We start from the raw sequence: 14053 nt of genomic DNA, 5'->3' as shown, positions 1-14053 counted from the left end.
GAAGATTGTCAGATCAACCATGATTTCATTGAATGACAGGGCAGACTCAATGGGCTAAACAAGCGACTTCTGCTTCCACATTGGAAAGCCATATGGTAATTTACCATATTACCAAGCATATTTGTTACAGACATTCTTACAACATCAATCTGCACCTCCTTCCTTGGCCTTTGAAGACAGTCTAACAGCATCACACCAGAACATTTATTATCATGGTATATTGGCATATATATCTCACAAAGGAGAGGAAGACTGAAGTCAAAATATTTTCTGCAAATCCTTCATTTCGTATTTCTGCTGATGAAATTCCAGAAGGTAAAGCATTGTCCTCTGCCAATTGCCTTTGTGTGTTACTGCACGTTGAAGATGGGTCTGCATAGCTTCTCCCAGTGGTCCTGAAGGTTCTGAGTGATCTGGCAGTCTTAAAAGTAGAAAAATGTCCGGATAAAATGTATCCCAGACTGAGTGAGGCGAAAGAGGAAAAAGCAGGGACACTGGCAATAGTTTTCCATTCCTCTTTGGCTATACAAGAGGTCATGAGGTGCCGGTGTTGGACTTGGGTGGATAAAGTTAAAAAATCACACAACATCAGATTGTAGTCCAGGTTTATTCAGAAATACTAGCTTTCGGAGCAGTGCTCCTTCATCAAGTAGCTGAGGAGCAGGCTCATAAGATACAGAATTTATAGCAAAAAATTACAATGACATGCAACTGAAACGATATATTGGAACAAACCTAGATTGCTGTTAAGCCTTTCAACTTTTAGAATGGGTTGCAGGTTTCGGTTCATTAATATGTAAATCTCAGAACTTCTTTTACGTCACATTTGCACAATAACTTAAGGTTCTATGAAGAAAAATGCTCAAACAATGCATTGAAGGTATACGGTTAGAGTCTGTGTGTATCCCAATGATGAGTCAGACTTGTTATATATACTGCAGGACTGGAGGACAGCCAATGTGATGCCATTATTCAAGAATGGAGCCAAAGTGAAACCTGGAAGCTACTGGCTGGTTAGCCTAACGCCAATGGTGGAGAAAGGTGGGTGGTGGAGTGACAGATGGAATTTAACTTAGATAAATGTGATGAGTTGCATTTTGGTAAGGTAAATCTGGGCAGCACTTATACACTTAATGGTAAGGACCTGGGGAGCATTGTTGAACAAAGAAACTATGGAGTGCAGGTTCATAGTTCCTTGAAAGTAGATTCGCGGATAGACAGGTTAGTGAAGAAGGCGTTTAACATGCTTTCTTTTATTGATGAGCGCATTGATTTGGGAAGTCATGTTGCATCTGCACAGGACATTGTTTCGGCCACTTTTGGTAAATTGTGTGCAATTCTGGTCTTCCTGCTATAGGAAGGATGTTCTGAAACTTGAAAGGGTTCAGAAAAGATTTTCAAGATTGTTGCCAAGATCAGAGGGAGAGGCTGAATAGGCTGGGGCTATTTTCCCTGGAGCAAAGGAGGCTGATGGGTGACCTGACAGAAGTTTATAAAATCAAAAGGGGAGTGGATAGGTTGAATAACCAATATCTTTTCTCAGGGAAGCAGAGCAAAAAAACTAGAGGGCACAGGTTTAAAACACACCTAAGGGCAACCTTTTCATGTAGAGGGGATTGCCTGTATGGAATGAGCTACCAGACGCAGTGGTGGAAGCTGGTACAATTACAATATTTAAAAGGCATCTGGATGGGTATGTGAATTAGAAGAGATGAGAGGGATATTGGCCAAATGCTGGTAAATTAGGATATTTAGGATATCTGGTCGGCATGGATGAGCTGGACCAAAGGGTCTGTTTCCATTCTGTACAGTTCTGTGACTCTTAAGTGTTGTCAAACAAATAGACCTAGAGGGGGCAGGACTGTAGTTCCTTGAAAATGGAGTTGAAGGTAGACAGGCTGGTGAAGGCAGCATTTGGCATGCTTGCTATAACTCTATATTGTGATCTTATACTCCACAACCACCTGGTGAAGGACCAGTGCTCCAAAAGCTAGTGCTTCCAAATAAACCTGTTGGACTATATCCTGGTGTTGTGCAATTTTTAACTTTGTCCACCCCAGTCCGACACAGTCCACATCAGTGGACATGGTGGAGGCAGGTAAAGGAGGGGACTTAGCTTTAAATTGAAGACTGATAGATATAGGACAGATGTCAGAGATAGTTTCTTTACTCAGACACTAGTAAGGGCATGGAACGTGTTGCCTACAACAGCAGTAGAATCGCCAACTTTAAGGGCATCTAAATGGTCATTGGGTATACATATGGATGAAAATGGAATAGTAGGAGGTTAGATGGGCTTCAGATTGGTTCCACAGGTCGGTGCAACATCGAGGGCCAAAGGGCCTATACTGTGCTGTAATGTTCTGTGTGCTAATTATGACATTTAAAAAGGCATCTGGATGGGTATATGAATCGGAAAGGTTTAGAGGGATATGGGCCAAATGCTGGCATTTGGGATTAGATCAGTTTTGGATATCTGGTCAGCATGGATGAGTTGGATCAAAGAGTCTGTTTTCATGCTGCATAACTCTATTACTCTATAAGTCCTCATCCAGTGGGGTTCCATAGGGATCAGTGTTAATGGCCTTGCCATTTGTTTACATAAATGATTCAGACTTGAATATAGGAGGGTCAATCAGTAACGTTAAAGGCAATGAAATAATTGGTACAGTGGTTAATAGTGAGAGGGTCAACCTTAAACTATAAAAGAATGAATAAACACTGTTGTTTTGAAAATAATTCACATTACAGAAAAGGAAATGTTAGGGATCTTCGAAAATATAACGGTGGATAAGTCTCCAGGACCTGATTTAGTGTCTCAAGAGGACAGTTAAGAATCAGCTCTATTGCTGTGGGATTGGAGTTACATGTCATCCACATTGGGTAATGAGGCATTTTCCCTCCTTAAAGGACATTCATGAACTTATGTTTTTCCATGTGTGCATGTGTGTGTGAAAATTTAAAAAATAACTTAAATCTAAGTTTCATAAATTAGAAATTGTGTTTTTTTTATAGTTAAGAATGTTCTGAACAATATGTTTTTCATTGTTTCTGAAGATACATGGTATAGTTTGCTTTGATAAAAGGAAAACAGTGCTGAAAATCTGAAATAGTCAACAAGTCCACAACATCTGTGGACAGAGACACAGTATTAATATTTTGAGTCCAATGACTCTTCTTCAATTTGCTTTTACCCTGGGTGACAGTAAGTCAAAGGCAAATAGGGTAGTTTCACGGTAGCTTAATTAAATATTCACATTTGCCATGACTCTGGAAATAGTGGGACTTGATTTTCAGTGCATTATGCCAGTGAGACATGACATGACCCTTTCACCTTTTCAACAGTGTAAAACTTATTTCCACCTTCTGAAGAAGTAATATTACATTTGAAACATTATTATTTCTGTCCTCAGATGCTACTGGTGCCAATGAGTTTCTTCAACACTTTGTCTCAATTTTATAAAGTGTTGAAAAACCTCATTAGCTCCAGCAGCACCTGTGGTGATCTGTGGTGATAAAAAGCAGAGTTAACATTTTGAATTCAGTAATCCTTCTTCAGAATTGTGAGGAAGTGTCACTGCTCCTGAAATATAGACATTGTTCTCTCTCAACAGGTGCTGTCAGACCTACTCACTTTCTCCAGCAATTTCTGATTTTGTTTCGGATTTCTAGCATCTTTGTTTTTTTCAAAATGTTGGACCAGGCTATTTTGTTATTTGTCCAAAAAATTGTTTAAGCAATCTGGCACATAGCTGGGTGCAGAACAATTCCTCTTGAAACAAAAGCACAAAGAGACAAATTGAAATTCTTCTTAGATGACAACTTGTTCTGATTCAGATCAAACTTTTAATGTTTTCTTTAAAAAAACTTTTAATATCCAATATCCTTTCTCCCTCCCCTAGAATGAATGGCAATTTTAAGTAAACGCCATGGAGAACATAAATATATAATCCTGGAAGATATGAAAATACCAGCACCACATTCTTCCCCTCAAACCCTCTTATCAAGGCAGTTTAGTGCCGAACAGTTTCAGCTGCAGCACAAGAGATTAGAGCGATCTCAGCTGTTTTAAGAAAATTTATCTTTGTTTGGACTGTAGCCTAGAAGTAGGATAGGATACTATTTTTCAGTCAAGGAAACTATAAGAAGATAGAAAAAGACCCATGGATGATGCAGATCCGTAACAAAAATAAAACAAATATTGTTGGAGTAACTTAACAGGTTTGGCAGCATCTATGGAGAAAGAAAGTAGCTTGGAAAAGGTGGCATGTAATGCTTCTGACAGGGTGGGGTTGAAAGGAGGAAGGAATTTTTATTCTAGGCCTATTCCTGTTCCTATTTCTCCTGTTTTTATGAGTTTCTATAAATGAAGTGGGTTAAAAAGTCTACAACATGGATTAACCAATCTTTCATTTAGCAAAGGAGATGTTGAATTCACTGCAAAAAAAGAGTAAGATTGACTTAGAGTCTTGATTCATAGAGCTGTACAGCATGGAAATAAAACCTTCTGTCCAAATTGTCCATATTGAGAGATAAACTAAATTAATCATGTCCCATTTGCCAGCATTTGGCCCATATCCGTCTAAGCCCTTCTGATTCTTTTATTCATCCAAATGCTTTTTAAATGCTATAACTATACCAGCCTTCACCACTTCCTCTGGCAGTTGATTCTTACACGCACCACCCTCTGCATGAAAAAATTGCCCCATAGGTATCTTTTAAGTATTCCCTTCTCACCTTAACCCTCTAGTTCGGGACTGGCCCATCCTGGGGAAAAGACCTTGTCCATTTATCCTACTATGCAATTCATGATTTTACAAACAAACATCTACAAGGTCACTCCTCAGCCTCCAGTGCTCCATGGAAAATAGCCCCAGCCCATTCAGCCTCTCCCTATTGCTCAAACCTTCAAAACCTGGCAACATCATTGTAAGTCTTTTCAAGTTTCAAATCCTTTCAAGCTTCACAACATCCTTCTGATAGCATGGAGACCAGAATTGCGAGCAGTATTCCAAAAATGGCCTAAACAATGTCCTGTGCAGCTGCAACATGAAATCCTAACTCCTATACATAATGCACTGATCAAGGCAGGCAAGTACATCAAATGCTTGCTTCACTATCCTATCGACCTGTGACTCTACTTTCAAGGAACTAGGAACCTGCACTCCAAGATATCTTTGTTCGGCAACACTACCCCAGACCTTACCATTAAATAAATAAGTCCTGCCCTGGTTTGCCTTACCAAAATGCAACTTTTCATATTTATCGAAATTAAACTCAATCTGCCACTCCTTGGGCCATTGGCCCATCTGATCATGGTCCCATTGTTCTGAAGTAACCTTATTCGCTTTCCACTGGACCATCAATTTTAGTGTTATCTGAAAACTTACTAACCATATCCCCTCTGTTCATATCCAAATCATTTACAAAAATTATGAAAAATAGTGGATCCAAGACTGATCCTCGTGGCACACTCCTCTTCACAGGCCTCCAACTTGAAAAACAACTCTCTACCATGACCCTCTGCCTTCTACCTTCAAGCCAGTTCTGCATCCAAATAACTACATCTCCCTGTATTCTATGTAATCTAACCTTGCTAGCCAGTCTAGAACATAGAACAATACAGCGCAGAATAGGACCTTCAGCTCTCTATGTTGCGCTGACCCGTGAACTATTCTTAGCTCATCCCGTTACATCATCCATGTGCTCATCCAGGGATTGTTTAAATCGCCCTAATGTGGCTGAGTTAACTACATTGGCAAATACTGGATGAGTGGTGCTGGAAGACCATGGCAGTTCAGGCAGCATCCGTGGAGCAGTAAAATTGGCAGGTAGGGCATTCCATGCCCTTACCACTCTCTGAGTAAAGAACCTGCCTCTGATATTTGTCTTAAATCTATGACCCCTTAATTTTTTGTTATGCCCCCTCGTACAAACTTATGTCATCATCCTAGGAAAAAGACTTTCACTGTCTACCCTATCTAATCCTCTGATCATCTTGTATGTCTCTATCAAATCCCCTCTTAGCCTCTTCTTTCCAATGAGAACAAACCCAAGTCTCTCAGTCTTTCCTCATTAGATCTTCCCTCCAGACCAGGCAACATCCTCGTAAGTCTCCTCTGCACATTTTCCAATGCTTGCACATCCTTCCCGAAATATGGTGACCAGAACTGTACACAATATTCCAAGTGTGGCCGCATTAACATTTTGTATAGTTGCAGCATGATATTACGGCTCCGGAACTCAATCTCACTACAAATGAAATCTTACACACTGTATGCCTTCTTAACAGCACTATCAACCTGGGTGGCAACTTTCAGGGATCTATGTACATGGACTCCAAGATCCCTCTGCACATCCACACTACCAAGAATCTTTCCATTAACCCAGTATTGTGCCTTCCTGTTATTCTTCCCAAAGTGCATCACCTCACATTTATCTGCATTGGACTCCATTTGCTACCTCTCTGCCCAATTCTGTAGCTTATCCAAATCCTCCTGCAATCTGTAACATTCTTCTATGCTGTCCAGTACTCCATCGACTTTAGTGTCATCTGAAAATTTACTAACCCATCCAGCTATGCCTGTGTCTAAGTCATTTACAAAAATGACAAACAATAGTGGTCCCAAAACAGATCCTTGTGCCAGGTAAAAACAATGCAGATGCTGGAAACCAGATTCTGGATCAGTGGTGCAGGAAGAGCACAGCAGTTCAGGCAGCATCCAACGAGCAGCGAAATCGACGTTTCGGGCAAAAGCCCTTCATCAGGAATAAAGGCAGAGAGACTGAAGTGTGGAGAGATAAGCTTGGGGAGGTTGGGGGTGGGGAGAGAGTAGCATAGAGTACAATGGGTGAGTGGGGGAGGAGATGAAGGTGATAGGTCAGGGAGGAGAGGGTGGAGTGGATAGGTGGAAAAGGAGCTAGGCAGGTTGGACAAGTCCGGACAAATCATGGGGACAGTGCTGAGCTGGAAGTTTGAAACTAGGATGATGTGGGGGAAGGGGGAAATGAGGAAGCTGTTGAAGTCCACATTGATGCCCTGGGGTTGAAGAGTTCCGAGGCAGAAGATGAGGCGTTCTTCCTCCAGGTGTCTGGTGGTGAGGGAGTGGCGGTGAAGGAGGCCCAGGACCTCCATGTCCTCCCCAGAGTGGCGGGGGGGGGGGGGGGGGGGGGGAGTTGAAATGTTGAGCCACAGGGCGGTGTGGTTGATTGGTGCGGGTGTCTCGGAGATGTTCCCTAAAGCGCTCTGCTAGGAGGCGTCTAGTCTCCCCAATGTAGAGGAGACTGCATCGGGAGCAACGGATACAATAAATGATATTAGTGGATGTGCAGGTAAAACTTTGATGGATGTGGAAGGCTCCTTTAGGGTCTTGGATAGAGGTGAGGGAGGAGGTGTGGGCACAGGTTTTACAGTTCCTGCGGGGCAGGGGAAAGTGCCAGGATGGGAGGGTGGGTCGTAGGGGGACTTGGACCTGACCAGGTAGTCATTGCGGAAGGCGGAAAGGGGTGGGGAGGGAAATATATCCCTGGTGGTGGGGTCTTTTTGGAGGTGGCGGAAATGTCGGCGGATGATTTGGTTTATGTGAAGGTTTGTAGGGTGGAATGTGAGCACCAGGGGCGTTCTGTCCTTGTTACGGTTGGAGGGGTGGAGTCTGAGGGTGGAGGTGCGGGTTGTGGACGAGATGCATTGGAGGGCATCTTTAACCACGTGGGAAGGGAAATTGCAGTCTCTAAAGAAGGAGGCCAACTGGTGTGTTCTATGGTGGAACTGGTCCTCCTGGGAGCAGATACGGCAGAGGCGGAGGAATTGGGAATACGGGATGGCATTTTTACAAGCGATAGGGTGGGTAGAGGTGTAATCCAGGTAGCTGTGGGAGTCGGTGGGTTTGTAAAAAATGTCAGTGTCAAGTCGGTCGTCATTAATGGAGATGGGAGAGGTCCAGGAAGGGGAGGGAGGTGTCAGAGATGGTCCAGGTAAATTTAAGGCCAGGGTGGAATGTGTTGGTGAAGTTGATGAATTGCTCAACCTCCTCGCGGAAGCACGAGGTGGCACCAATGCAGTCATCAATGTAGCGGAGGAAGAGGTGGGGAGTGGTGCCGGTGTAATTATGGAAGATCAACTGTTCTACGTAGCCAACAAAGAGACAGGCATCGCTGGGGCCCATATGTGTGCCCACGGCTACCCCTTTGGTCTGGAGGAAGTGGGAGGATTCAAAGGAGAAATTGTTAAGGGTGAGGACCAGTTCAGCCAAACGAATGAGTGTGTCGGTGGAAGGGGGACGTCTGGAGAGGAAAAGATGGAGGGCTTGGAGGCCCTGGTCATGGCAGATGGAGGTGTAGAGGGATCGGACATCCACGGTGAGGATGAGGCATTGGGGGCCATGGAAACGGAAGTCGTGGAGGAGGTGGAGGGTGTGGGTGGTGTCTCAAATGTATGTGGGGAGTTTCTGGACTAGGGCGGATAGGACAGTGTCGAGGTGGGTAGAGATGAGTTCAGTGGGGCAGGAGCATGCTGAGACAATGGGTCGGCCAGGGTGGTCAGGCTTGTGGATCTTGGGAAGGAGGTAGAACCGGGCAGTGCGGGGTTCCCAGATTATGAGGTTGGAAGCTGTGGGTGGGAGATCTCCTGAGGTGATGAGGTTCTGTATGGTCTGGGAGATGATGGTTTGGTGATGGGGGGTGGGGTCATAGTTGAGGGGGCAGTAGGAAGAGGTGTCCTTGAGTTGGCGTTTGGCTTCAGCGGTGTAGAGGTTAGTGCGCCAGACTACCACTGCGCCCCCTTTATCGACTGGCTTAATGGTGAGGTTGGGATTGGAGCAAAGGGATTGGAGGGCTGCGCGTTGTGAGGGTGAGAGGTTAGAGTGAGGGAGGAGGGTAGACAGGTTGAGGTGGTTAATGTCCCAGCAGCAGTTGGAAATGAAGAGGTTGAGGGCAGGTAATAGGCCAGTGTGAGGTGTCCAGGTGGATGCAGTGTGTTGGAGGTGGGCGTAGAGGTTCTCAGAAGGTGGGCAGGAGTCCTGATTGTGAAAATAAGCTCGGAGGCGGAGGCGACAGAAGAATTGTTCGACATTACGGCGTGCTCGGAGGCGGAGGCGAAGGAAGAATTGTTCGACGACTCGGAGGACGCCATGATGTCGAACTATTCTTCCGTCGCCTCCTCCTCTGAGCTTACTTTCACAATCAGGACTCCCGCCCACCTTCCGAGAACCCCTTCGCCCACCTTCAACACACTGCATCCACCTGGACACCCTGCACTGGCCTATTGCCTGCCCTCGACCTCTTCATTTCCAACTGCAGCTGGGACATTAACTGCCTCAACTTGTCTACCCCCTCCCCCACTCTAACCTCTCACCCTCACAACACGCAGCCCTCCAATCCCTCTGCTCCAATCCGAACCTCACCATTAAGCCAGTGGATAAAGGGGGCGCAATGGTAATCTGGCACACTAACCTCTACACTGCTGAAGCCAAACGCCAACTCAAGGACACCTCTTCCTACTGCCCCCTCAACTATGACCCCAACCCCCATCACCAAACCATCATCTTCCAGACCACACAGAACCTCATCACCTCAGGAGATCTCCCATCCACAGCTTCCAACCTCATAGTCTGGGAACCCCGCACTGCCCGGTTCTACCTCCTTCCCAAGATCCACAAGCCTGACCACCCCGGCCGACCCATTGTCTCAGCATGCTCCTGCCCCATTGAACTCATCTCTACCTACCTTGACACTGTCCTATCCCCCCTAGTCCAGGAACTCCCCACATATGTTCGAGACACCACCCACACCCTCCACCTCCTCCACGACTTCTGTTTCCTCGGCCCCCAACGCCTCATCTTCACCATGGATATCCAATCCCTCTACACCTCCATCCGCCATGACCAGGGCCTCCGAGCCCTCCGTTTTTTCGTCTCCAGACGTCCCCAACAGTACCCTTCCACCGACACACTTGTCACGTTTGGCCAAACTTGTCCTCACCCTTAACAATTTCTTCTTTGAATCCTTCCACCTCCTCCAGACCAAAGGGGTAGCCGTGAGCACACATATGGGCCCCAGCTATGCCTGTCTCTTTGTTGGCTACGTAGAACAGTTGATCTTCCGTAATTACACCGGCACCACTCCCCACCTCTTCCTCCGCTACAGTGATGACTGCATTGGTGCCACCTCGTGCTTCCGCGAGGAGGTTGAGCAATTCATCAACTTCACCAACACATTCCACCCTGACCTTAAATTCACCTGGACCATCTCTGACACCTCCCTCCCCTTCCTGGACCTCTCCATCTCCATTAATGACGACCGACTTGACACTGACATTTTTAACAAACCCACTGACTCCCACAGCTACCTGGATTACACCTCTTCCCACCCTATCTCTTGCAAAAATATCATCCCGTATTCCCAGTTCCTCCACCTCCGCCGTATCTGCTCCCAGGAGGACCAATTCCACCATAGAACACACCAGATGGCCTCCTTCTTCAGAGACCGCAATTTCCCTTCCCACGTGGTTAAAGATGCCCTCCAATGCATCTCGTCCACATCCCGCACCTCCGCCCTCAGACCCCACCCCTCCAACCGTAACAAGGACAGATCGCCCCTGGTGCTCACATTCCACCCTACAAACCTTCGCATAAACCAAATCATTCGCCGACATTTCCGCCACCTCCAAAAATACCCCACCACCAGGGATATATTTCCCTCCCCACCCCTTTCCGCCTTCCGCAAAGACCGTTCCCTCCATGACTACCTGGTCAGGTCCACGCCCCCCTACGACCCACCCTCCCATCCTGGCACTTTCCCCTGCCACCGCAGGAACTGTAAAACCTGTGCCCACACCTCCTCCCTCACTTCTATCCAAGGCCCTAAAGGAGCCTTCCACATCCAAAGTTTTACCTGCACATCCATTAATATCAATTATTGTATCCGTTGCTCCCGATGCGGTCTCCTCTACATTGGGGAGACTGGACGCCTCCTAGCAGAGCGCTTTAGGGAACATCTCCAAGACACCCGCACCAATCAACCACACCGCCCTGTGGCTCAACATTTCAACTCCCCCCCCACTCTGCCGAGGGCATGGAGGTCCTGGGCCTCCTTCACCGCCACTCCCTCACCACCAGACACCTGGAGGAAGAACGCCTCATCTTCCACCTCGGAACACTTCAACCCCAGGGCATCAATGTGGACTTCAACAGCTTCCTCATTTCCCCTTCCCCCACATCATCCTAGTTTCAAACTTCCAGCTCAGCACTGTCCCCATGACTTGTCCAGACTTGTCCAACCTGCCTAGCTCCTTTTCCACCTATCCACTCCACCCTCTCCTCCCTGACCTATCACCTTCATCTCCTCCCCCACTCACTTATTGTACTCTATGCTACTCTCTCCCCACCCCCAACCTCATCTCTCCACACTTCAGTCTCTCTGCCTTTATTCCTGATGAAGGGCTTTTGCCCGAAACGTTGATTTCGCTGCTCGTTGGATGCTGCCTGAACTGCTGTGCTCTTCCAGCACCACTGATCCAGATCCTTGTGCCACACCACTAGTAACCAGATCCAGGCTGAATATTTTCCATCAACCACCTCTCACTGTATACCATGCGGAAATTTGTTGAACATCTTATTGATGTCCATATAGATTACATCCACCACTCTGCCCTCATTAATCCTCTTCATTCCTTCTTCAAAAAACTCAATCAAGTTAATGAGACACAATTTCCCAAGCCATATTGACTATCCCTGATCACTTCTTGTCTTTCCAAATAAACGTAAATCCTATCCCTCATGATCCCCTCCAATAACTTGCCCACCATTGATGTCAGGCTTGCCAGTCTATGGATCCCTGGCTTTTCCTTACCACCTTTTGTAAATTAATCATTCTCTAGTCTTCCGGAACTTCACCTGTGGCTATCGATGATACAGGGGACCCAGCAATCACTTCCCTAGCTTCCTACGAATTTCTAGATTACACCTAATCAGGTCCTGGAGATTTATCCACATTTATGTGTTTTAAGACATTCAGCATCTCCTGCTCTCTAGTATGACATTTTCAAGATGTTGCTATTTATTTCCCAATGTTCTCTAGCTTCCATGTCCTTCTCCACAGTAAAGACTAATGCATAACACTTGTTTAATATTTCCCCCATCTCATGCATTTCCACACATGAGCAGGCTTGCTAATCTTTAAGGGGTCCTATTTTCTCTCAGGTTACTTTTTTGTTCTTCATGTTTTTGTAGAATCCCTCTTGATTCTCCTTAACCCTATTTCCAAAGTTATCTCTTGTCTGTTTTTGCCCTCCTAATTTCCCTCTTAAGTTTACTCCTACTGCCTTTATATCATTTAACGATTCACTTGATCTCTGATGTCTATACATGACATATGCTTCCTTCTTATTCTTGACCAAAACCTCAACTTCCCTAGTCATCCAGTATTCTCTACAACTACCAGACTTGCTTTTTACCCTAACAGGAAACTCCTGTCTTTGGACTTTCATTATCTCATTTTTGAATGTTTCCCATTTTCCAGCCTTCCCTTTATCTGCAAACGTCTGTTCCCAATCAAAGTTTGAAAGTTCTTATCTAATACCGTCGAAATTAGCCTTCCTCCAATTTAGAACTTTAAATTTTGGATATGGTCTATTCTGTTCAATTACTATTTTAAAACTAATAGAATTATAGTCAGTCGGCTGCCAGTCTTGTCCATTCTTGAGCCATGTCTCTGTAATCATTGTGTTATCCCAGAGCTATGTTCCCAACCATGCCCTGAGTTGATCTGTTTTACCTGTTAGTTCTCTTGCATTAAAATTGATCACTGAAAATTAACTTCTGTACTTTGTAGAAAATGTAAAGAAAATGACACACTAAAAATTTTTCTCTGCCAAATACATTATCTAAACTGGTGACCCTTATTCCCCCATGCATGGTAATTACGCACCAATAGTAACTTGAATGCATTGTCACATACACTTTTCTCAACCCTATTCTATGCACAGTGAGACCTAACTATCAAATTGGAAAGAAAATACATTTGATCCCAATGAAGGGCATGCACCAACATTTGTTGCATTCATAATCTCAAATTTTGTGATAATGATAAGTGCAACATCTGCTTTTATACTCAGACATAAAGTGCTTTGTGGCACAGGAAAGAAAATAACAAAAAGGAACCCAACATAAACAACACTAATCCTCAAGTACAGCTGTTTCAGTCCTCACCCCTGAAGATATAAATCTACAGGCGAAGGCATTACCCAAATCAATCAAAATACAGTTTTGCATAAAAACCGTTCAACAAAGTTGAATTCCTCAGTAAAACATCAGATGTGATATAAAATAGTTCTTGTTAAATTAAAGATTCAACTATTTCTTATTCCATATTATTTGGATATGTAGACATCTAACAAAACAGTTTACCTCAAAACAACACAAATATCACTTCCCTTACTTGTGTACCTATTTAGAAATACATTTAAATCAAACAATCCTCAAAATGCAGTTAAATGTTCACCTCTGAGTCTATTTAGAAAACAGCTCAATTAAGAGCACATGTTAAAATTAATTATGTGAACTAACAAAGAACAATTGGTCCTGGATTTAATATTCATATTAAAAGCATATACTTCCTTCTTCTGAGATTCCTCATTTGTTTCAGAATCAAATTGATTGATCCAAGTTTTTTTTATCAGCCACAGTTATTGTTCGTCAGCAGTCTCATTACCTTTAACTCCATAGGTTGCAGTGAGAAGTTTTATTCACAGTCACTCAGACTTTGCAGTCCACAAACTCCAGCTGGAAAATTCAAGCTGTTTCTAGTGTTTCTCTTAACAGAATACCTTGTCATTAAGCGTTTGGAAGCTCCCTCAAGAGTTTACCAGCTTAAAAAGCTAATCAAACTGGAAAGAAGTGAAGATAAACAGCAAAACCAAAGATCAAAGCACCTCCCAGCTCAAAGAACTGTGACAACACATTCATAGCTTTACAATTACACTGGTATGGTAAAGGGGATCATCATTGTTTTCATCTGATTAACTTCATGCAAATGTAAAACAGGAGTTTCTGGGTCA

At 44.5% G+C, this 14053-nt stretch overlaps 1 protein-coding gene across 4 annotated transcripts in view; it reads right to left on the bottom strand.

The window, feature by feature from the left end:
- frem1a (Fras1 related extracellular matrix 1a) overlaps window positions 1-13756 on the bottom strand; it is a 400521-nt gene extending 386765 nt beyond the window's left edge. For 3 of the 4 annotated variants that reach the window (XM_060838775.1, XM_060838786.1, XM_060838793.1), the window contains exon 1: window positions 13708-13756. The gene's annotated coding sequence lies outside the window, so the exon portion shown is untranslated. The remainder of the gene's footprint in view (window positions 1-13707) is intronic. The other variant, XM_060838803.1, reaches the window with a different exon arrangement.
- Window positions 13757-14053: the final 297 nt, after the last annotated feature.

Source organism: Hemiscyllium ocellatum, chromosome 2 (assembly GCF_020745735.1).
Source record: "Hemiscyllium ocellatum isolate sHemOce1 chromosome 2, sHemOce1.pat.X.cur, whole genome shotgun sequence".
NCBI lineage: Eukaryota > Metazoa > Chordata > Chondrichthyes > Orectolobiformes > Hemiscylliidae > Hemiscyllium > Hemiscyllium ocellatum.
Note: the sequence above shows the minus strand (reverse complement) of the source record. Positions and strands in the feature narration are given on the sequence as shown.